Source organism: Chionomys nivalis, chromosome 5, assembly GCF_950005125.1.
Source record: "Chionomys nivalis chromosome 5, mChiNiv1.1, whole genome shotgun sequence".
Lineage (NCBI taxonomy): Eukaryota > Metazoa > Chordata > Mammalia > Rodentia > Cricetidae > Chionomys > Chionomys nivalis.
Window position 1 is genome coordinate 106048088 of NC_080090.1, and position 25526 is coordinate 106073613.

Consider the following 25526-nt stretch of genomic DNA (forward strand, 5'->3'; position numbering starts at 1 on the left):
GTGGCTATCGTGAAAGGTGATGATTCTCTTATTTCCCTCTCTGCTTCCATATCCTTTGTGTATAAAAGGGCGACTGATTTTTTGGAGTTGATCTTGTATCCTGCCACATTACTAAAGGTGTTTATCAGCTGTAGGAGTTCTTTGGTTTCTAGCCCTGGATAGGGGGCCCACTGAGTCTATAATTTGTAGTCCTAAAGAAGCTAAACAAGAGGACAAACACAAGGAAAAACATACAGTTATCCTCCTGGCTATGGGAAATAGACAAGATTGCCAGGCAAAAAATTGGAATCATGGGGGTGGGATGGGGGTAAGGGGAGATGGAGAGAGAAAAGTGTGAAGGAGAGGATGAGGGGAACTTGGGGAAACAGGATGATTGGGGATACAGGAAGGTTGGATAGGGGAGCAGGGAAACTCATATCTTAGTTAAGGGAGCCACCTAAGGGTTGGCAAGAGACTTGAACTTGGAGTGGCTACCAGATGCCCAGGGCAATGTCCCCAGTTAGTTCCTTGGGCACCTGAGGATAGGGAACCTGAAATGAACCTATCCTATAGCCATACTGCTGAATATCTTGCATATCACCATAGAACCTTCATCTAGCGATGGATGGAGATAGAGACAGAGACCCACATTGGAGCACTGGACTGAGCTCCCAAGGTCCTAATGAGGAGCAGAAGGAGGGAGAACATGAACAAGGAAGTCAGGACCACGAGGGGTGCATCCACCCACTGAGACAGTGGGGCCGATCTATTGAGAGTTCACCAAGGCTAGCTGGACTGTGACTGAAAGGGCATGGGATAAAACCGGTCTCTCTGAACATGGCGGACAATGAGAGCTGATGAGAGGCCAAGGACAATGGCATGGGGTTTTGATCCTACTTCATGTTCTGGCTTTGTGGGAGCCTAGACAGTTTGGATGTTCACCTTCCTAGACCCGGATAGAGAGGGGAGGACCTCGGACTTTCCACAGGGCAGGGAACCCTGTGACTGCTCTTGGGACTGGAGAGGGAGGAGAAGAGGAGTGGGGGGAGGGGGAGGGGCAGGAGGATGGTGAGAGAAATGGGAGGCGGGGAGGAGGCAGAAAATTTTTTTTCAATAAAAAAAAAAGAAAAAAATAATATAGTAAGCTAGCATGACAAAAACATGTAGTATGAAAAAAAAACAACTTTTAAAAGGGTTACATAAATGATTCTGGATTATCTACAAATGCAGGAAAATGCATTTTCAAAACCTGGTTCATGTTATGTGTGTGTGTGTATCTGTGTGTGTTTGTGTTTGTGTGTTTGTCTATGCCTGAACATGTCTATACTTGCATGTTAATGTGTATGTGTGTTTGTGCCTGCCTGTCCACGTACATGTGCTACAGTGTGCATGTGGAGGTCAGAGGACTACTTGATATAGTATTTCACCTTCCACCATGTGGAGGCAGTCATCTGTTTTTCTATGAATATTCATTCATATATATGCAACAATTATAAAGCAAAAGGGACTGTTAAATATGGGAACATGGGAAAAATTGATGGAGGGTAACGGAATTGCTGAACAGAGAAAAGAAAATAGACACATAAATAGTATTTTTTAAATAAATGCTATGTCCTGCCTCTATCTGGCCTGGAGATGCATTGCTGCTATCTCCTATGTCATTTCATGTGGTTTCCAAAAACTAACGTCAGATTTGGACAGCAGATGTTTTTATACATTTAATTATCTAAAGGCTTTATATACCTTCATTCTAACCTATTCAATTTATTACTGTGATCAATATTGCCTTAAATTAATAGCAAAACTTAATTAAAGGTGAATAACTTTCATTTGTAAATTTCATACTACATTTTTTGCTGTAAAATTTTTGGCCATGTCTACTCTGCTCATTTCCACAGAACTTCATACAAGTCTCTTGGTGACAATCAGTTGAGAATATTTTATGTTCTTAGATGCTAGGAGATGGTGAGTCTTTGTTGAGTGTCTTTTCATTATGTTTTCACCTAAGCACTTCTAGAGATGCATAGTGCTTTTTGCTTAAACATCAGCTTATATATAGAGAACACGTGCAAGTTGTCCTTAATTCTCCCTGTGAAGACCTCTCATATCTCCTCATACTTTATTTACCACAATGTGTGTTGCAGATCCTCCATGCCATTCTGAAGTTACAGCTAATATAAATACTTATTTCTGTCCTGCTTCCCTAGACAAGCCTTTCTTACTAAGATTCCTGAGCCCTGTAATACTCAGTGACCTGACTGACTTTTCCACCTTTAAAAACTGTCACATAATTTGCATCATTTTAGATGTCTAGAACATTGGATTTAGAATCAGCCTCTGGAGAGAATCTTGTAGACTACTTATGGACTATTCATTGATACAAGAGTGTTTTCTAGCCTGTTTAGAAGCAGCACAAAAGCATGACCCATGAGAAGGGATAGTACAATGCTCTCCTAAGCCATCTTTTAATATCAGAATTCCCTGGTCTTGACCACTTTGATTTTCCCTCCTCTCAAGTCTAGGATATCCCATAAAATACTAGAAATTGACTTTCAGTCATCATTTATTTGTTTCTAATTTCAGGAAAGTCAATAGTTTTATACTTTATTCAATATCTATGTTCAGTCACATCATTTTTCCCCATAAAAAGTGGATATAGAATGTGAAGTTTGTCATAGTTAATGGCAAATATTACTGGAGGGAAAACATGAGATAGAGACTAGAGAATATTTGGTGCAGGAGGATCTTCTTTCTATGTGTTGCTTTCATTGGTCAAATAAAGAAACTGCCTAGGCCTTTTGATAGGGCAAAACTTAAATAGGCGGGGAAAATAGAACTGGATTCTGGGAGGAAGAAGGCAGTGTGGCAGACACCATGGCTCTCCTCACTGAGATGGACACTGGTTAGACTCATGCAGGTAAGCAACAGTCAAGTGGTGATACACATTAATGGAGGTGGGTTAAATGAATATGTAAGTTAGCCAATAAGAGGTTAGAACCAATGGGCCAGGCAGTGCTGAATACAATTTCCATGTGGTTATTTCATGAGTTAAACTAGCCAGGTGCCGGGAATGTAGCCAGCTTCTTTTAGAACAAATATTTGAAAAGGTTTTCTGTGTTTGAAAGCTGAGAAATATAATGAACTTGTCCTGCTGGATTCAATAATCTAGAAGTGGAAGTTGTCTGTGAATGATTCACATAGAGTTGTTTCCAATTAAAATATACCAGACATTAAAATAGGTAATACCTACTGAAGTCAGATCATAACACTCCCATTCACACTTGGTAAGGTGTTGTATAATTATTGGGTGCTATAATCAGTAATTTGTAAGTAAAGAAAATAATATTCAGAGAGGTCAAGGAACCTTATGATAATAGAGCTAATTAGTAATAAAGAGTAGAGTTTAACATGTGCATTTGATTTCTAACACAATACATATAAAGACATAAAAATTACATTTTATACTGAATCCATAAATGAATACTTTATTCACATTATCTCAGTGTCAAAGAATATACTTGGGACATCCAGTACTATAGGAGACTAGAGGCTATCTGTGTGTAAGTCAATGATAGAGAGAGTCAGAATAAGGAAGAACAAACTTTGTCCTGAAGGGAAACCAAAAAAAAAAGAGCTTTGCAATTACATGAAAGACATTGGCCACCAAGAAAATCCCTAAACATCACAGGCTATTGCCAAAGCCATTGATTACTCTCTACAAATGGTAGTAAGAACACATTCCAGAAGATGACATTACATTTCATTAAATATGAAAAGTCAAACTGATGATAACTCTTAAATGAATAGTATTCATGATACAAGAAGGTACTCTGCACACTATGAGAGGAGAAGATAATTGCAGCCCATGTCCTAAGATGGAACCCATACCTGATATTGCTCTGCTGGCAAAGAAACCGAGACTGAATAGATCATGAGATTACTCCAAAACTATAAAGCTAAGCACTATTGTTCTACTATATGTCCAAAGATCAGTGTGTTGCTCAGCTATCATCAGAGAAGCTTCCTTTTCCTAAGGTAGGAATTAACACAGAGAACTATAGCTGGACAATGTGTAGAAAGTGTGAGACTTGGGAATAATCTGTTCTAATGGGTAGTCTTCATTAATCACTCCCACTCAGGGCTCCAAGAGCTATACAGAAGATGAGGCAGAAAGCTTGTAAGAGTCAGAGGATATGAATGATTCCAGAGTGCCAGTGTCTAACACTGTAGTAGAATGCGCAAGGCTGTCACAGGTTCTAAACAGACAAGGTCCTGGTACTAAGAAAATGAACAGAAGGTCCCACCCTGAACCAAGGATCCATCTGCCTTTGGCATTCACTTGCGAGGAAAAAATGAGTTCTCAAAAATGGAGTCTCATTAGGTGTATTTGCCTCTTTAGGATAGGCCTCCATACCCAAGAGTAGATTGTAGGTGGAGGCTGCTCATTCTTTCCAGCTGCACAGACATGAAATAACCACACAGAAACTGTATAAATTGCAATAGTGTTTGGTCAATAGCTTAAGCATATTTCTGGCTAACTCTTAGATCTTAAATTAGCCCATTTCTATTAATCTGTATATTGCCACATGACTGTCATTTACAGGGCAAAGTTCCAGTGTCTGTCTCCTCCGGTGGCTACATAATACCTCCCTGACTCTGCCTACTCTCTCTATATATATCTTTGCCAGCCTGGCTATATTCTGTTAGGCCATTGGTTGAAAACAGCTTCCTTATTTACCAATGGCAAGACAACACATTTATAGCATACAGAAGGGAATCCCACATCAGGAGATGGCCAACACAAAATAAGTTTAATGGTATTTGTCCAGACATTTTTTTTTTGCTTGTATATTTTGTAAAGAGAAAAAGAAACAACATAGAGATTGTTGAGTGTGGGATTGGGGAGGATCTGGGAGGAGTTGTGGGAGGGAAATATGATTAGAACATATTATATGAACTAATTTTCAAAAGAAAGAAAATATGATTATTATCTGGCAGGAGAATACCCACATACCTGCCCAGGACCCCCTGACCCTGGCCTGGCAAGAGAAACCACTATCTGTCTGCCACCTGTGAGACAACATTATAATGAGCAAGTAAATGGTGGTCAGATATGTGAAAGATCTAGAGGGAGAATAGTTCATGTCCTGTGGAAAGACAGAGATCTGAAGAGGCTGAGGTGATACGGAACAGCCTGATGGGGGAGTCTATCTGCTTCTGCTGACAATCTCTCTCTCTCTCTCTCTCTCTCTCTCTCTCTCTCTCTCTTTTATAACAGGGGCCTATGTTGATGTCTGTTGCCTGTGTTACCACAAAAGCCTATGTGAAACATGGGTTGAGATATGAGGACCTTGCAAGTTTGCTCCACCCTTCACTGATCTGGGGAGAATCACACATTGGAGGGTTGAGCACACTACTCACCATGGGTACTAGTAGAGCTAGCTTGGCACTTCACCTGAAGGGGTAGGCTGCTCAAAGGCCCAGACTGGGCTACTACTCAAATGCATAACAAGGTCTTTGAATTGGCACACCCCAACATCTATCTTATCTAAGACTGGCAGGAAAACATGAAGGATCTGGGCCTGTGGAACCATGACCACAGGATCTCCAAGACTGAGCGAAACAGCAGCATATCCAAGAGGAGTTCCAGTGAAGATCCAGTATTGCCGATGGTGTACCAGAAGCCAGAGCTCTTGAACCTGACCAGCAACACAATATACAATAAACATTTGCAAGTGAAACTGTTTGGAAAAAAGAGTTTGCATGATAAAAAAAAGCAGGTTCCAATGTCAACAAGATAAATGAAGAGGCAATGGAGAGGTGGGAAAGACAAAGGAGTGAAATGTTTTATTACTGTTGTTTTTTAAATGTTTGTTAATTAGTATTTTTCATTTGTAATTTATTTTGTTATTTCTTTTTAAGTTTTTCTCTATAAGGGTGAAGAACAGATACAGAGGAACTGGCAAATTCCCAAGGAATCAATAAAAATTGTTTTTTTTTAAAGGAAAAATATATGAAGAGAGTAATAGTAGCAGAACAAAGCAAGGGATGCAAAGAAGAAAGTTGGATGTAACCTTGTCTATGCAAACACAGCTCTCACCAAAAAAGGAAGAAGGGATGCTTCATTCTCCATCCAAGTTTGAATGACCATTGCCTTGGAAATACTGAGCTCCATCGTCCCAGGTTCCATGTTCCAACATGGAATGTCAAAGTTGTATAACAAGACAAAGAGTTATAATCAAGCCAACTTTAAAATATACTCATGGGTCCCTCAGAGATGATGATACAGCAAAAAAGATGAAGCTCAATTGATAGATCATAACGTTCTTAGCTTTAAAGTTGTTGGAAGAAACCTAGTGGTCTGCTAAGTTAATGTCTATTAGTCACAGGATGTTAGCGTTGGACACACAGGTAGGCAAGGCTTTTCGGGTAACTAAACCTAGACTTAGACAAGGTTATCAGCCTATGGGCCTGTAACATGCCAACCTCTCAAAAGTGCTCCAGTTTAGTCAGTTGGTCTTGAAGAACAGTTTTTATTTTCTCCTCAAGGAATTCTCATTCACGCTTTGCTCTGCCTTGAAAGAAGAAACTTAAGGTGATAGACAGGTTGGTTTTCTTATTACTCTATGATAATGTAAATTGAAACCTCAGGAAGAGACAGATTAATTACAAAAAACCCTACACACACACACACACACGGGGGAGAGAGGGGGGGAGTACGGGGGAGAGGCAGGGAAAGGAGAGAGACAGAGAGAAACAGAAAGGGACAGAGTAGATCTATCTAAACCAACAAATGCACTAATTGCAGCTCAGAAATTCAAGGAATAACAAGGCAATATATTTCTCCAGCTGCTCCTACAATAGTAACTAAAAGCATAGTTGTATTCCTGGATTGAGCTTGTCATCCCAAAAGAGTCAATCTTTTCTCATACTGAAGCTAGAGCATCAAGCATTTACAGCCCAGGAAACAAGCCTGAAGAACAATTCAGTGTGCTCTCATTTGTTATAGCTATCATTCATGTTAATGACCAGTAAGTGCAGTTCTGATACTATAGAAATTCATAGAAATGTCATTTAGAATAATAAGTTAGCTTATCTCACAGCATCTTTACTGGACAACCAATTAGTATCAGCTATTTTTTGTTGTTTTTCTTTTGTTTTTGATGTTGTTGTTATACATCTTGTACCTTTGTAATGAAGAAACTGTGGAGACCACTCAGCATTTATACTGCTCTTACACTGAGTTCAGTTTAAGTGGCTCACAACTGTTGGTCTGTGAGATCTGATGCCTTTTTTTGGACTTGCAAAGACTGTTCTACCCAAATACCTATGTGAATAATTAAATATAAAAAGTCTTTAAAAATGTAGAAAGGATTAATAAATTAAGACTATTTCCTTGGCTGATGATGCAGGGAGCATAGCTGTAAAATAACTTTTGATTAAAACCAAAGAGTTTGAAAAAGCAAGATTGAACAACTTATGGGTAGAGGTCTAAATTTAGGAGCCTCTTTGGAAGAGTTGCTTTGTCTTCATAATGAGGTTTTTCAGATTCAAGTGAATCTGAGGGATTTAACAGCTTCAGATAGAAGAGAGAATTACAGGGCATTAAAGTTGACTTCCTTTTCAGGAGCATCATGCTATTCTCATTTCAATGGCACACTAAACTAGCTTGCAATTAGAGGAGGCTTCCTCCTCTGCCTTTTGGAATGCATGTACTGCATGCATTTTCCTCCAACTCTATTCTTGTTGGTACATTCAGCATGAAATGCAATACAGTCAGGAGTGTTACAAGCATAGATCACATGCAACATGACCTTCTAATGACAGAAAATGCAAAAGACTTCATATAGGTGGAGATAGTTCATTTCTGAGTCAAAAATAAATGTCAGTAGTCTGGAAATACATATTTAAATTACCCCAAATACATGTTCCAATGGGAAAACCTTTATTTTAAAAAAGTGAGAAATCAAAGCTTTTCAAGGACATTTGAAATCGTAACAAGAAACTGAAGCCCCCATGAGGTTCAAATTTCAGTCATGAAAGAATTTAGAAATGGACATCAGAAAGCAGCTCAAGGACAATTTTCTTGAATACAGAGGAAACATAATACAGGCTAGTTCTCATCAGACACTGGGAGAAGGTGGAGAAAAAAATCCTGCCTCTTAAGTTGATATAGAAAGTCCACCAAAGACCAGTCGGACACAGTTTACATATAGCCAAATAGAAGTCATTATTCCAGTTGTTTGAGACTACACTGTGTCATTCATTCAGAACCTAAGTATAGTACTAAACACTTAGAGTAAGGTGAAAGACCCCCATACTTGAAAGACCCCCGTGCCCACATACTATGTTAAACTCTGCTGAAAATTTAGCTGGGCCCCCGGGTTCAGTTGATGTTAAAACTGGATATCTATGGGTTGCAGACTCACTGACTAGGCTAAGGAGAGAGACAGAGTGCTATATCTAGCTTTGTGGCTTTCGGGACTAAGGAGAAGGGATACCCCACCCCCCAAGATACCCTATCTAAACTGTCAACTCGCTACAGGGTGTTTTATCTGTCTTTATGGTTTTTCGGGGAAATTTGAGAATAGACAAGGGGCCATTCCCAGGATGAGCTAAGCCCACCAATTTGTGAGCCAATGAAATGCTTGTTCTATACTACCCTCTTATATAATCATTTTTCCCTATAAATATGGCTGTTTGAATTTGCCCAGTGTGGGCAGTTGGTGTAAGCTACTGTTGCACCCACAGGCACCTGTGTAATCAATAAAGACACCTCTTGCTGATTGCATCTGTTGGTCTGAATTATTGAGACTGGGGGATTTCTCCCACCACCCTTGAAAACGAGGGTCTTTCAAAGGGATTTTTAAAGACCAAACCAAATCCAAAACCAAACAAAACAAAAAACACATCCGGATATCTTTCTCAGTACCTGTGAGGGTTGAGGGTGGGTTCCATGAGCAAGCAGGTTAATAGTGAAGGGTCTAGAAATAAGAACAAAAATATAGAAATAGAAATATAGACACTAAAGATTAGAATGTAGAAGCTTACGGTATAGGAAGAAAGACATATAAAGCTGCAAACCTAAGCAAACTACCAACAGCTTTTTCAGCAGATCAAGGATCAGTCATTCACAGTGAGCTATTTTCTCATTCGCTTAAGAAGCTTCTATCAGCTTTGGTCATTTCATTTTACAACTAGCTGTTCTATTTGCAAGGCCTGAGCTTCTCTCTGCAAACTGAGAACAGTTTCCTAGCCATCCTTGATAAAGGACAGATATGAGCTGAGTTAACCTTTGGGATACTTGACCTCTGGGTTAGGCATTGTCCCTGCTATGGGAAACTGGCAGCATCAAAGGTGAGCACAGGGCTTCAGTAAACACTATCTGGAAGTACCAAGGAAGACAATAGATTAAATACAAACATTAGTTTAACTGAAAAATGAAGATTGTAAAGTAAGGCAATCTGTATCTGAGTTTTACCTCCAGATTGTAAGAATTTATTCATACTTTTGCTTGGTATTCCTTACTATAAGAACGGGACCTTGAGGACCCGTTTTTGCCACAGTGTCAGAAGCCTGAACTCTGTCTGTGGTCTCAGCTAGCTGATAAGCTTCTGTGCCCATGGTGTTTGATTGATTGATTGATTTATATCTTTAAGTTTGCTTTTGGTTTTCCTGGAATCTAGTTTCTGGAATAAAATTTGCTTCTGGTGTAATAGACTTTGGTGGTCTGTCCCCATCTTTGGTGACCACCATGGACCCAACAAATAGAAGTTAAGTTTAAACAGTAAATTGGAAATGGGGACTGGCACAAGCAGGCAGCTTAACAGAAGCCAAGATAAGTTAGCTAGGCCATCTTGACATCGGCTTCTTAGAAGAGTATGGTAAGTTTTCACAGGACTTTCTACCAAAGAGATCAAATTCTATCCAAATGTAAAATGACCTCAGAAAGATGGAGAAACTTCTGCATTGTCTTGCCCTGTCACAAAGTCAGCATGAAATAGAAATGAAGAACTTTCTAAGAGAGGAGCAAGACTCCCAGAGGAAAGAAAAAGCATCTTGTCACCTGCTGTGCCATCATTCATAGCTCTTCTACAGATTGTAGTTTCAGGACTTTTTTCCCAACAGCCTTGCATTCTTAGATGATGCTGCAGTGAGAACTGGCTCTCAGCCTCTTCTGCAAACAACCTTATTTTACATATTAATCATCATATGGTTTCTTTATTTCCTATCCTCCTGACAAAGAATCCCCAAAGAGCTGTAAATAAGGGAGAACTCTGCTGGTGGTCTGAGATGCTATCTGAGAAATTTCTTAGGTTTTGGATTGGATCTGTTCATGCATTCTAAAAGAATCCACCTAAAATTTCCAAGGATGCTAACCACCTTGAATTGCATGTGTGTGTTTTGAATGGCTACATAAGGGCTAAGACAGCTTCCCACATTCCAACTGTGAGTGGTCACTGCAGTTGTCATCAACATTGGTGGATGTTTAACACAGTTGCAACTTCTTTGGAGAACTTCAACTAAGAACAGCAACACCTTGTGGGGAGAGAGGCATATTTTAGTCTATTGGAGCAGTGCTTGTGAAGAGTGGTAGAGAGTGTGGACAGCAATGTACTACTCACAAAGATACACAGACAGTCAAGGGCCAAGTGCTCTGAGGAGTTTAGGCCACTGTGGCAGTTTCCTTCATTTTTAAAAAATAGTTTCAGAAGAAGTGGAAAGTTCCATGCCATGAGTTCCATAGAACATTCTTGTAGATATGCTGTCTCTGATTCCTGGACATCAAGAAAGAAGAAAGATCTTTAGCTTGGGACCTCTGGAAAGAACCTGTTGTGAGGATGAGGGCCAACACAGCTACAGATGAGTGTGGTCTGAGCAATGGCTGACCTGGAATGCAATACCTAAGGAAAGTACTTCAATTTTATCCTACTGTGAGTATTAATAGGAAAAGTAATGAAAGCTACAGAAAGGATAACTTTGGCATCCCAGTGCAGGTGAGCAGCTAAGTGACCACACCACTCAACAAATCTAATGCAAGAGGTTTATTGGGGAAGGTAGGGAAAGAGCAAAAGTCATCTCAGAGAGAGATGACATGAGAGAGATAGACAGACAAAGAGACCAGGAGACAGTGAGAACAAATAAGATAGAGCAAAGGAGAGTCAGAGAAGAGGAACAAGACAGAACAATTTGGGCTGACTGAACTATAGCAGGGCATGTGTTGCTATGCATCATGTATCGACAACTTATAGTGATGCAAATTCACCACACTTTATGACTGAGGAGGATGATGTAAGCAGCAGCCACCACAAAGTCAGTGAAAGAGAGGATGATGGAGTACCAAATTTACAACAGGACCAAGATATACTGCTACAGGAAAGTTGATAGTATTTAACCCAACAAAAGGAATCAGAAATGCAGAAAATGAAATCTGAAAATTCAACCTATTCTTCTTCCTTTCTTTCCTTTTTAATTAAAAGCATTTTGCATTTATTTACTTTAAAATGCAATGATTTTACAAGAAAAGAGGATCTACTATTTAGTGTCAAAAATGATTCTTTTCCTGGAGAAAAAAGGCAGCAGGAAATATTGGTTTTTAGTGTATTCAATTATTTATGAGATTCAATTTACTCTCTCTGCTCCTGGACATTTACATGAAATTCAATGTTCATGTTCATTATGTAAAATGTTCATTAAGTAGAAAATCAGCATCTACTTTATTCATTTAAATCCCACATTAAACATTGTTTTTTTTCTTCTTTTGTTTAATATAGTGGATAAATAGAAAAATCAGAACCTTTTCCATAAATCGCTGCTCATGTCTTAAGCTCAGATCTACATCATGAACATTATGTCACTTCTTTTCTAGGTGGAACAAGGGTATCTGAGTTTTAGTTGCTTTCTATGGTTTCAAGTTTTTCCTTTCCAATGTTCATGTTGAAATTTAATCACTTTTCTGATGTGCCAGGAGTTTATGTCATTGAGGATTATTTAGGTTGAGATGGTATGGGAAAATCACAGTGTCTTGAGAATGATGGAGCCTTTATTGGCCCTTGAACTTGCCTCATGAGTCTAGGGATCCAGAAATTCCACAGTCACCAAAGCCACCTGAGTAAGTGGATTTATGTTTTTGTCCTGTGAATTGAACAAATGAAATTCACAAACCACGAAGAATAAGATTTTGTAATACATATTTTAGTGTATGGAGTCCATGAGAGGGAAAGGGGGCATAGCTTCTGCACACCAACATGACCTGGGGAGTAGCACATGGCTGAACCTTGGGGTTAGTGAAGCTTTATTGGATGGAGGGAAGAGGGAAGGTATGATGTTAGTCCAGTTTCCATTCCAGGTTACAAAGGAACCACAAAGTATCAGGTCCATCCTAAAGAAGGTTTCCAGGAAAAGGGAACTCTTTTAGGGGAAAAAGGTTGAAGAATAATCAGACCCCCTTTTTGGTATCTCCAGACTCTTGCTATTATGGCAGAACCAGGGATATTTTCGGCTTAGACAGTTTGAGTATCTCTGGCTCCACCAGAGATGCACTTGCTGATAGGTCAAAGGATATTTGGAGATTTGAGTCAGCAAAGAAACTTCCTTGATCCCTGTATAACTCAGTCATTTTATCTACTCTTCTTTCTTAGATCAAATCCATACATAAAGGAGAGGGAGGAACCTCTGGGGACTATAAGTATACATCTCACTAAAATGACAGTCATTCATCTAATTTTGTTAACACATATTCATGTGTATTAGTTTTGCTGAGGTATTGGTCTTCTATCCTAGCTACTGATAGACCCATTTCTTAACTTCCAAATAGAAGGGTAAACATTGATGAGAATAAGAAAAAAAAATTGTCAGGTAAGTTGGTCAAAGGCTTCAAAATAGACAGTTCTCCTGGCCAGTAATATTTTGATTATGTTGGGAGTTTTGTCCTGGCCAGACCCCAGAAAACTCAGAAATGTTTAGGGCACTAGTCTCTGCTAGGGTTTCATGAGAGTTTCATTTATTTTCTTTTTGCTTGTTGTAATTCCCCATCTACAGAGCATCCTCATGCATACAGTGAAGCTCTGTGTGAACAGATACATTACTGGCCTTTGAAGGAATATAAGAACCTCCAGTACAGCCGGGCAGTGGTGGCGCACGCCTTTAATCCCAGCACTTGGGAGGCAGAGGCAGGCGGATCTCTGTGAGTTCGAGACCAGCCTGGTCTACAAGAGCTAGTTCCAGGACAGGCTCCAAAACCACAGAGAAACCCTGTCTCAAAAAACCAAAAAAAATAAATAAATAAAAACCAAAAAAAAAAAAAAAAAAAAAAAAAAAAAGAACCTCCAGTACAGTCGCAGAGCTGAAGAGGTGCATGGAAATATGTTGAGGAGCTGTAGTTGGCCTAGCTGGAATGACTAGGCTACTTCCCCTGAGTCAGCTAGGTAAAGTCTTGCTAACGCTAGATGAAGATTTGCTGCTGTACCTTACTCAGGATGCCTCACACAGGAGGCCAGCTTGTTTGTTTCCCACAATAAACTCGCCCTTTAAACTTCTATCTATAAAATACGCTTCTATCATCTATGAAATTCATTCTCAATTTTATGTGGCAAAAACAGACAGGTCACAGAACAAAATCAAATTTTTGACTCTTGACTGACCCTAGCTTCCTGAATGACACTTACCTGAGATAAAAATGGCTGTCTCACTGGAAGAGCCCCATTTTTTCATCATAGGTTTTATGGTCTCCTGATTTTTAGGGATTTCATCATGTCTTCATCTAGAAGTAACTCAGATCTCATTATTTTAACTGAAGTCATGTGAGAGTCAATATAAAGTTTTAAAATAAGTCTACAAAATAACCATGCTTGTGTTTATTAGAAATGAATGGCTTTTCCTAGAGTCTACTATTGCTGTGTCCAACTTTTCATAAAACGTTAAAACTTTGAGGAGTCATAATTGAGATGCTTCCTCCTGTCTTTCAGGTGGCACTTCACTCTCTAAGAATGGTGTTTCTATCTTCCCTTTCTAAAAGTTTGTGTATTACTAGGGATCAGTGTCCAACTCAATGAGAAGAAGCCTGCTAATTGTCTTAATAATCCATCAGGTTTCATTTATAACTATCCTGAGAAGAAAAACAAAATCCAATAAGGAAGCAAGACCAAGCAGGCTCACAGGTACCTATAAGAATGGAGCCAGTGTTTCTCTTCTTGGCCTGTTTGCTTTACAATCCATCAGAAAATATTAGCATTTCACACAAAGAATATTCCTTTTATTCTCCTCTGCTTGGAGAAAACATAGGTTTGGGGAAACAATAGCTTCCCATTTCACATCTTTAATGAGTCTGGTTGTCATTGAAACAAATGAAATGTACATTGATACAGCAGTTCAGTTTGAAAAAAATCTGAATTTGGAAAGATTTTAATTGAGTAACCTTTAAAAGAACCATTGTGCTTTTGTTTTTCTAGTTTGTGAGAAGTAAGAAGAAACTCTAAAACAAGAACTCTTAAATGGTTGAGCATAACAGTGAAATTAATTTAGTTATCTGAGTATGTGGACTTCTATATTATCACAAGACAACTCATCCACAAAGCGAAAACATGTGCATAATCAGTGTGCATGCCAAAATCCCATCAAATAAACACACATGCCTGTGATCTGTCAAGAGATAAACCTGTGAGCACAACATAGAGTTTTCTTCTTCCTCCTTTCTACCTCATCCTGTATGCTCCCTAGGTGACAGTGGCCTGCCAGACATCAAGTGATCTTTCAAAAAAAAAAAAAAAAAAAAAAAACTATGGAATAACTCTTAGGTTCTGATTCATAAAAGAACTGTGGGAAAACAGTTTCTTTTGCTCCTACAGTTTGATGTGGGATTACCCTCTGTATGCTGTGAATACCATTAGTGAATAGTTGCCTTAGCCTCTTGATAGGGCAGAACTTAGACAGGTGGGGAAAGCTAAATTGAATGCTGGGAGAAAGAAGGTAGAGTTAGAGAGAAACCATGTAGCCCCACCAGAGACAGATGCTGGGAACTTTACCTGGTAAGCTACAACTACGTGGAGATGTACAGATTACTATATATGGATTAAAATAAGATAGAAATGTTAGCCAATAAGAAGCTAGAGTTAATGGGCTAAGCAGCGATATAAATAATATAGTTTCTGTGTGATTATTTGGGGTCTGAGCTGCCGGGCATCCAGGAAACAAGTGGCCTTCCCAACAACAAATTGGTGCCTAAGTGGCCAACTAAAATCCACTTGGAGGGATTGGATTGGAAAGGAATTCTAGACACTGAAAAAACAAACAAAACAAAACAAAACCAAAAAAAAAAAACAAAGTTTAGCCTCACTTTCCAGCTGGTACCTTGCTGCAGTTCCTTTAGGAGAGGTTTTCCTGATTTAGCAATAGCAGAAAACAAACCATGCGGTTTTGAAATGCCAGCTTTCTGGGCCATGCTGCCAGTGCAACCTCTGGCTCTTTTAGAAAGCTGAGCATTTAAATGGATTACTTCCAGACTAATGTGGTTTGATGGAGCAAGACCCCCAGAAAGGTCACTGGGAACACCCCCTAAAGTTACTTTGTCCAACAAAATGAGGGAAGCAGTTTGGAGAGAACTATACCAAAATTCCCTAAATGATTGTTTATAAATATTTGTTTACATTTAAAAGGGGATATGCTATGGAGATTTGCATTGGTATAAATCTTGGTTTATTGGTATAAATTTTAGGTCAATTTTATTATATTTATATTTCTGCTCTGGATTAAGTTGTTTGTGCAGTTCATTTAAAAATATAATGTATAGTTAAGAAATACAAGTAAATAGAGAGTTATCCACAATAGTCAAGCTTGTAGCCATGTTAGTTAGATTTTCTAGGTGGACAGATAAGTATTTCAGATAGATAGGTATTTTTCAAACTTTTCAAAGACAACAGAATATGGCAATTAAAATGTTTAAGAACTTAGAACTTTTAATGACAGTGAGACACATCTGCTCCTTGCAGCACCAATTACTTCAAGAAGAAGATGATCACTGAAGAGGCTCCTTATGGAGTTTAGTAGCCATTTTGGCAAGAAACTGCTCTTGCCTGGACTGTTTGATGATATGCTGTGTGAACTGGACATGCAGGACCCACAGAGAAATAACTGCTGAACTTATCTAAAGGTGAGGTGATCCTTTGGGATTCTTGCTTCATGAAAGAGATGGCCAGACATTCTGCAGGACACAGAAAAATGTGACTGAGAATCTGCCAATATAGGTGGAACTGTCTTTGAAAGTTCCTGCTTCGTGGAAAAGTCTGCTGAATACTATGAGCCTGTAGGCTGGAGATGGATGCTCCAATGATACATAAGAACTTTGGATGACTGTCCAGGCAGCATGATGCTTCTGTCAATTCTAGAGTTTTGGAAGTTGCTTACAATGTACTTTCTGTTTACTTAGGTAATATTATATCCTTTTGGAGTCTTTGACGAAGTTGAAAGATTTATAATTATAGGTATAGTTTTCCTTACTTATGATAAAAGATAAAGTAGATATAAATATTATAACTGTAATTTTTGCTTGTACCTGTTTTGCTATATGTAATTTTACTATGTTAAAGTTAAAACCTTCCTTTTCATTTAAACAGAAAAGGGGAGGTGATGTGGAATTTCCCTCTGTATGCTGCGAATACCTTTGGTGAATAAAGAAACTGTCTTGGCCTCTTGATAGGGCTGAACTTAGACAGGTGGGGAAAAGTAAACTGTATGCTGGGAGAAGGAAGGCAGAGATAAAGAGAAGCCATGTAGCCCCACCAGAGACAGATGCTGGAAACTTTACCTGCTAAGCCACAGCCACATGGTGATACACAGATTACTAGAAATGGGTTAAATTAAGTTATAAGTGTTAGCCAATAAGAAGCTATAGCTAATTGGCTAAGCAATGATTATTTTGGGTCTGAGCTTTGGGCGGCTAAGAAACTAGCAGCCCTCCCAACAACAATGATTAGTTGTTATAGACTAATCTTTTTGTACACTAGGAAAATGTGTCTTTGACAAGACACCTTGTCATTAGTTTAATAAAGAGTTAAATGACCAATATCTAGGAAGGAAATTTAGGTGGGACTTCCAGAAAAAGAGAGGAAGGAGGAGGAATCAAGGCATGTGAGAGAGATGTGAGGAATCGTGGAGGAAGAAGGATGGGTGGTACATTACAGAATGTAGATTAATAGTGATGGGTTCATTTAAGTTTTAAGAGCTAGTGAGGCAAGAAGAGTCTAAGGACAAGTATTCATAACTCATAATAATTCTCTATGTCTCTATTTGGGAGCTGATTGGCAACCCAAAGAAAATTCCAGCTATGATTGGTCCTAAGTGAGAGTTAAATATTTCATATTAACTTATTTAATTAGTTACTGTCTGTGTGTATTTGCTCATTTGAGCATGTGTGAATATGTTAGGACACACATGGAAATCACAGAATGAAAACTTTCAGAAGTCTGTTCCCCTTTTCTACTATGTTGTTTATACTAATCCATCTTACTGACTACAACTGAGAGTTAGTTTGGGATGTATCATAGATGTATATGATAAGGTAAACTGATAAAGGCAAACATCAGCTACTTAGCTCATCATTGTTTGAAGATTAAAAGAAATTCCTGCCTGGTTTTAGTATCTAGCTTGTAACACTTTTGAGTTCCATGTATAATACGGAGAGAAGAATAAGATGTGTGTGTTTAACCCCCCCCCCCCCCCCGCGAGCTTATCCTAATTAGGTAACCTTTTGGAAGCTTGTTGCCAGAGAAACCTGAGGAAAAGAATGCCTCATACCAGTCCTCTGCAGAAACAGACAAGATGGCAATTAGCTCAGGTATCTATAGCCAATAACTTAATGATATCATCAGTGGTGACAGCACAGAGACACAGCTCTGTCACCCCACTCTAAGCAGCCTCATAACTCTTTAGCTCTTGGATTTTTAAGAACATTCACTCAGGCCAAACTAAAACTAACACAAAAAGAATTTCAGGGTGAGCTGTATTAAGAATGACAACCTAAGATTTTCTTAAAGATACTTTAATATAGACTTAGACATAAGAGTTAAAAAGAGAGAGCTGTTTAGGAGAAAGTGAGACATGTCCAAGAGTATGGATTTGGGCTTCTGCAAGAAGAACCTTGTGGAAAAAGATATACTCAAGTATGAAAACAGAAGCAATGAAGTGTCTTAGATTTAGTCACATATACCATTTTGATAGCTCTCAGATGATCTCTTTAAAGGTTGCTAGGACATCCCCTTTTATTCTTCTCTGTCCTCCAATAAGTGAAATAAGTGATGTGACTGCAGAGAGGTTTCAGATGGGATTATAATCTAATAAGGTTTAACCCAGAGCCATTTGGGCTAATAATAGGGTTTCTGGTGAGAAACATGGAGTGCTACAGCATTACAGCTGCAAAGGGAGAGGGGCTTCTGAAGTTATTAATTGTGGTGGAATTCTTGCTTTTCTGATGGTTTCCAGGTCAAAGGACTTCTTTTCTTTCTCATGCCCTGGGAATTTTTCATGTCCCTCCATTTTTTCTCAGTACTTACATGAAGCAGTTTATACAAAGCCCAGAAACACTGAAGTTGGGGAACTTCGAATTTGGTGAACATGTCCAGGTGCTGCATAGATGGATAGTAGGGTTTGCAGAGAATTCAGAAGTTTCACATATAACGAGCCTTCCCTGCCCTATCATGGCCTGTCTGTCACTGATCTTCTTTGGTACTCAGCCTCAGGTAATTAAAGTGTTAATCAAGTTTTGTACATACGCATTTTTTTTTTCCTAGAAAATTGTTTTGAAACAGGAAAAAACTTTAGGCAAACTTTCAACTTTATTGTCAGTTACTCTATAGCATTTCCATAGCCAGTTTGATGGAGAGACAGGCTTGTAGAATTTAACCCTGTGCAGTCTGAGCCAATGCTGAGAAGTTAATGTTGGAGATGAATTAAGTTGAGGGATTCCCCATAAGTTATTGGGCAGTTGAGCAATGAATTGAGGGATTTCCATAAGTTACTAGGTAGTTGAGTGATGAAGTAGGTGATAAAACTTCCTACATGTTGGCTTATAAAAGCATTGACCATTAATACAGTTAATAGCCACATGATAAGAAAAAAATGTTGTCCAAAAATAAAGAAAAGGAAACCCTGTCTCGGAAAAAATAAATAAATAAATAAATAAATACAGAAAGAAAGAAAGAAAGAAAGAAAGAAAGAAAGAAAGAAAGAAAGAAAGAAAGAAAGAAAGAAAGAAAAGGTAGAGATGGCTTATTGGGAAAAGCATTTGCCACATTGGTGTAAGCATTTGATTCAGGGATCCAGAATCCAGATACTGGTGGAAAGGATACTACATTGGAGAAGGCTGGGCAGGGTACTGCATGTCAGTATTCCTATTACTCTTACAGCAAAATGGGATGCAGAGACCAGAGACATCTCAGAAATCAGGACCCAGAAACTATGGTACCCAGACAGCAAACAGCAAGAGACTGTCTAACATGGGGTAAAAGTCAATGACTGACACCCCTGGTTGTCCTATGAGTAGGAAATTCACATAACCACCTTCACACAACACACATACACACACACACATACAGACATACATCATACACACAATCATGAAGTAAGTAATTAAGCTATTTTCAAAAAATTGTGCAGTTTGGTTTCATGTGTTGAGAAGATTAAAAAGCTGCAGTGAAATTTCTGTTAACTCTGTGAAAGCACATTTGTAAAATTACATAATGGAAGGAAATAGCTTGTGTTTCTTTAAGCTCAGTGTGGACATTCATTTCATCATTTAATAATTTATATCACTTCCACTCTATCTTTCTATTTGTTTCTTTCTCTATGTCCTTTTTTTCTGATCACCCCAATTTCTTTTCCCTGTTTCTCACTGTATTTCCCTCTCTAATGTGACTTGATGACCTACATGTTTGTCACGTTACCAGGAAATGCTTCTTCAGTAGTGCTATGTCTCAGATAACAAATACCCATGTTCTTCAGACACTACATGCTTAGGACATGATCCCTAGCACATGAGAGCAACAAACAAATCTTTGGAAAAATGCATCAACAAATTTTTCCCTCTGACTTTCAAATTGCTCTGCTTTGGAACTAGCATGTGTATACTTCTCTCTCTCTCTGTCTCTCTCATCTATCTCTCTCTCTCTCTGTGTCACACATACACACAGAAGCATACTCAAAAGCACACATGCACGTACACAGATACACAGAGACACACTAATATATATTTATATATATAGTCTGTGTGCCAGAAAAGAAAAACTGGGTGGTATTTTAATATGAATAAATGATCAAGATGAGAAAGTGTTTAGTGAAATAATTTTTAGTATGTACTGTTTGAAACTGAATAAGTAGAGGAATATTTAGCTCAAGAATTTATATGCCTAAGCTTAGACCATCAAAGGCAATTTTAAGCCTCACTTGTAAAGTTTTGTTTGCCATGCAAAGAACTCTGTGCTAAATTCTCAAAATAACATCAATACATGCAAAATTTAGAGAGACAGAGATAAGTCTGGCTTGTATTTCAAGTTTCCTACTCTATTGTTAGAATAATGAATGCAAGGTAAGAGTTTGGGGTGAAAGGAGCCAGAGAGTTTCAATTCTCCCAGCTGGATAGAGCTTCCTAACAGGCATCACAAGGGACTGGAATTGGAAGAAGAAAACCAAAGTAAAATTTAAGAAATAAGTCATAATTCATGCATTTGCTTAAAATATTTTCTGCTCAGTCTTAAAAATAACATGTGATTCTCTGCCTCGAAAAGCTAAGACGATACAAACGAGGAGGCACAGGGTACAAGGATTGGATCTGCATTTCTGGGTGATAGTTTGGGACAAGAAGAGACAAACAATGAGCAAACTCTTGCCTTAAATGACTACATGATCAGACTGAAGAACTTATTTGTTTTCCGCATGGATGGAATTTAATTAAAAGCATTCGTTACATGGGTGGTGTAAAGATTAAAAAGTCAAACTGGCTGATCCTGGGAATGAACAAGAGCACAGCAGGGAGTCTCTAACATGTTGAGGATCCCCTGGGGATTGTCTTGTTTTTGGTTCTCTTTATTTTCCCCTTTGTATTTATGTCTTGTAACATATATCAATTATGTGTTATAATTGACTTCATGTGTCATGCTTATATAAGTATGTAATAAATTCTGATTATATTTACCCCTCTGTTGCCTTCTATTGTGTATCAATCACCCTTCCTACTAATTCTATTCTCTTTGCAGTCTGTTCCCCTTTTACCTGTCTGTGTTTTACTTTTGGTGACTCAATCAATTCCACTAAGGTTACTGACTGAGTCTCGGGGATTGTGTACACGGGCAATTTACCAGTAGCTAAACTATTGAAGAAAAGTCTCTTCTTCCTCTTGCAATTGCCTGTAGATCCTCAGTGATGGTGGGGCCTCATGTATTCCATACTCTCTTTTTTTTAGATCATAAATCAGATGACAATGGAAATAAATTAAATGGACATAGTCTTTCTAGAGATTCAAAGAAAGCTCCCAGGGAGGAAAAAAACACCCTGCCTCTTTCATTTCTTTCAACTTCTTATCTTGATATTAACTCTGTATTTGTCATTTATGTGTATATATGTGAGGGTATACACAAAAACTGTTAGATCCAGTTGAAGTTAAAGGTTTGTAAAACTTGTTCAATATGATACTGAAAAAATTGTAACCAGTCTTCAGTGAGAGCGGCAAGCACTTTTAGCTGCTGTGCCATCTCTACGGCCCTATTCATCTTTCTTTCTTTCTTTCTTTCTTTCTTTCTTTCTTTCTTTCTTTCTTTCTTTCTTTCTTTCTTTCTTTCCTTCCTTCCTTCCTTCCTTCCTTTTTGCTCAATGAATATTCAAACCAGTTATAATTGCAAAGAATTAGTTAGTTAAAGGCAAACATTATAACAAGACCAAGTTTTGTAGAAGAAACACACAGAAAATATATGCAGATTTTTTACTCTATCCAATCCGGGATCTTCAAGTTTCACAAGGGAACAACTTGCAGATGTGTTATTGTGCTTCCACTTTACCACAGTGTTCAGTTACTGTTCTTTAGGGGAAGAAGAAGAAGAATGTGTTAACTTTTGAAACTCATTTGTGTAAACATATTATTATAATTATATCCTATGAACTATGGAAAATCATGTTCTCTTAAATATTTGATGGGCAAATATTAAACTTTTTGGTAAAAGGAATTATGATTATTTCAAACTTGTTCCATAAAACCTGGTGATAAATATATTTTCTTAAGTATTACATAATATTATTTTCTAAGATGATAAAGGACAGTACCACTATCATGTAGTTTTTACATGTAACATAAGTAGAGCCTCAGTGAAAAATGATGCCCTCTCATTGGTAGAACTACTCTAAAAGAAGAGCACACAAAAATGTTGGAACTTACTGTGAGGTATATACCTTCTTTGTTCATTGCATTTAGCCTCAATTTGTTTTTTTTTTAAAGAATGATTCATATACTTATATTGTATGTATATATGTAGGTGCCTAGGTACATGGATGTCTATCACATTCATGTAAGTGCCAAACGAGTCCAGAGAGGGTGTCAGAATCAGAATCTGATTCCTCTGGAAGAGCAGCCTGTGCTCTTTACCTTTAAAATCATGTCTCCAGCCCAGATGTTTTATTTTTTTAAAAAAAAAAATACTCCCATTTTATCCTTTAAAAATTGTTCTTATTGACCTATATTTTTTTCTCTACTCCCTTCCCTTCCTCCCCTCCCCTTCTTCCCTCTTTCATGACCCCCACACTCCCAATTTTCTCAGAAGATCTTGTTTTTTTTTCTACTTTCCATGTAGATTAGATCCATGAATGTCTCTCTTAGGGTCTTCTTTGTTGTCTAGGTTCTCTGGGATTGTGAATTCTATGCTGGTTTTTCTTTGCTTTATGTCTAAAAGCCACTTATGACTGAGTACATATAATATTTGTTTTTCTGGGTCTAGATTATCTTATTCAATATGATGTTTTCTAAATTTATCCATTTGCCCGCACATTTCAAGATATCATTTTTTTTCACTGTGTTGTACTCCATTGTGTACTTTTCCACATTTTCCTTATCCATTTTTGGTCAAGGGACATTTAGGTTGTCTCCACATTCTTGCTGTTATGAATAATGCTGCTATGAACATAGTTAAGCACATGTTCTTGTGGCATGATTGAGCAGTCTTTGGGTATATACCCAAAAGCAGTATTGCTGGGTCTTGAGGCAGGTTGTTTCCTATTTTTCTAAGAAATCTCCATACTGATATCCAAAGCAGTGGTACCATTTTGCACTCATACCAGCAATGCAGAAGTGTTCCCTTTACCCCACATCCTCTCCAGCATAATCTGTCATCAGTGTTTTGATTTTGGCTATTCTTACAGGTGTAAGATGGAATCTCAGAGTTGTTTTGGTTTGTATTTCTCTGATGGCTAAAGACGTTGAATATTTCTTTAAGTGTCTTTTAGCCATTTTAGATTGCTCTGTTGAGAGTTCTCTATTTAGGTCTGTACTGAATTTTTTTATTGGATTATTTGTTCTTTTGATGACCAATTTCTTGAGTTCTTTGTGTATTTTGGAAATCAAACCTTTGTCTGATGTGGGCTTGGTAAAGATATTTTCCCATTCTGTAGGCTGTCATTTTGTCTTGTTGACTATGTCCCTTGCTTTACAGAAGCTTCTCAATTTCAGAAGGTCCCATTTATTGTTTCTCTTAGTGTCTGTGACACAGGGGTTATATTTAGGAAGTGTTCTCCTGTGTATTTCCTACTTTCTCTTCTATGAGGTTCAGTGTGGCTGGTTTTATGTTGGGGCAGTAGTGATGCATACCTTTAATCCCAGCACTCGGTAGGAGAGACAGGCCTATCTCTGAGTTCAAGTTTAACTTTGCTACAGAGTGTTTTGCATTTTAAAATTGATTTTTGAATTCATTTAATATATGAGCAGGAGGAATAGCTTAGTTGTACAGTGTTTGTCTATCTTGGAAAAGTCTCTAGACTTACTCTTTATCATAAGTGAAAGGAAGGAAGGAAGGAAGGAAGGAAGGAAGGAAGGAAGGAAGGAAGGAAGGAAGGAAGGACAGATAGACAGAATGGTTAATCCCAAAGATGTGAGAAAGACCACTGACTCAAATTATCATGACCAAATTAATTAAAGCAAGAAAATACTTAAATTAAGCTTTTTACTTTGTACATGGGCTGTCTCACCTTCAAGATGTAGCTCAAGGGATTAGCATTGGATGGGAGAAGGATAACGTTTTTATAGCTCAGGGTTATATATTTCCAATAGGGAATTTGAAAGTCAAGGTTATAGAAGTAGAACTTAACAAGGTGATCATAATAAGGTAGTCATAACAATAGGTGCTTATAACACATCTCTGGTCATAACTACATTTTGAAACAAAGACAGGTTAGTGTGTCCTGGAATAATTATCAAGGAAACATTTGTAGTTAATGTTACAGGAAGGGCATAGCCTAAACCTGGAGAAACCGAAATTTAGTCATAAACAGGAATGGGACTAGTTTACTATAAAAATGTTTTAAGCCTTAAGATGAAGGTAAACTAATTCATCAGAAAAAAGGAAGGGAGAATGGGAGTGAGAGAAGAGCAAAAGAACGAAGGGAGAAAGGAACAGTTGGAGAATAATAGATACAGAAGAAGGAAGGGAGGGAAAGAGATAACTACAGTGTATTTATGAAACCAATCTATGTAATCTCTGTTCATAAAGACTGAAACAGATTTCAAATTCAAGGTCAGTCTGTACAATATAGACTGTCTCAAAAAAAAATGAAATAAGAGTTATCACTAATCTTGTTCAATTCTGTTGAACTATTGTTTTTTTAATTTATTTTTTCTTTCTCCAAACCCTTTGGCATACCCCTTCCTAACCTCCAACTTATAATCTATTTATTTTTAATTGTTATTATTTGTGTATATATACAGATATATATTCCCATTGAATCCTTAAACCTTAAATATATAAATATTTAATAACCAGCAATAGAAAGATACTGAAGGAAGGAAAGAAATAATACTGACTATAATCATAGTTCAGTTTGCGATGGCATGGTCACAGGCATGAGGAATTTTTCATAAAAGTCCTTAAGATCTCAGGAATAGAAATCTGTGTCATTGTTTGAAAAAATAAGGATTGACAAAGATGAGAAATCTTGTGAAGATTTAAAATAATTATTGATTTGGATGTAATAATATTCTTTATGATTGTAAGACACTCTGCATATTGAAGTTTGAATTCATATGGTCTCATTACACATATAGCCATAAACAAAAGTGAATGTTCAAAATATTTGAATAAGGGCCTTAATGACATTAAATCAGAAAGGCCTATTTTAAAATATATTGATTTTGTTAATATGTGTGCAGGGATTTATCTGTATGTAAAGATGGAGGCATGTATGCCTTTCATGTTTGTAGAAATCAGAGGACAACTTTTGGGTGTCAGTTCTCTCTATCCACATTGTTCTCTTATTTTTGTTGATTGCTGTATACTCCAGGCTTCTGTCCCATGAGCTTCTGCCTG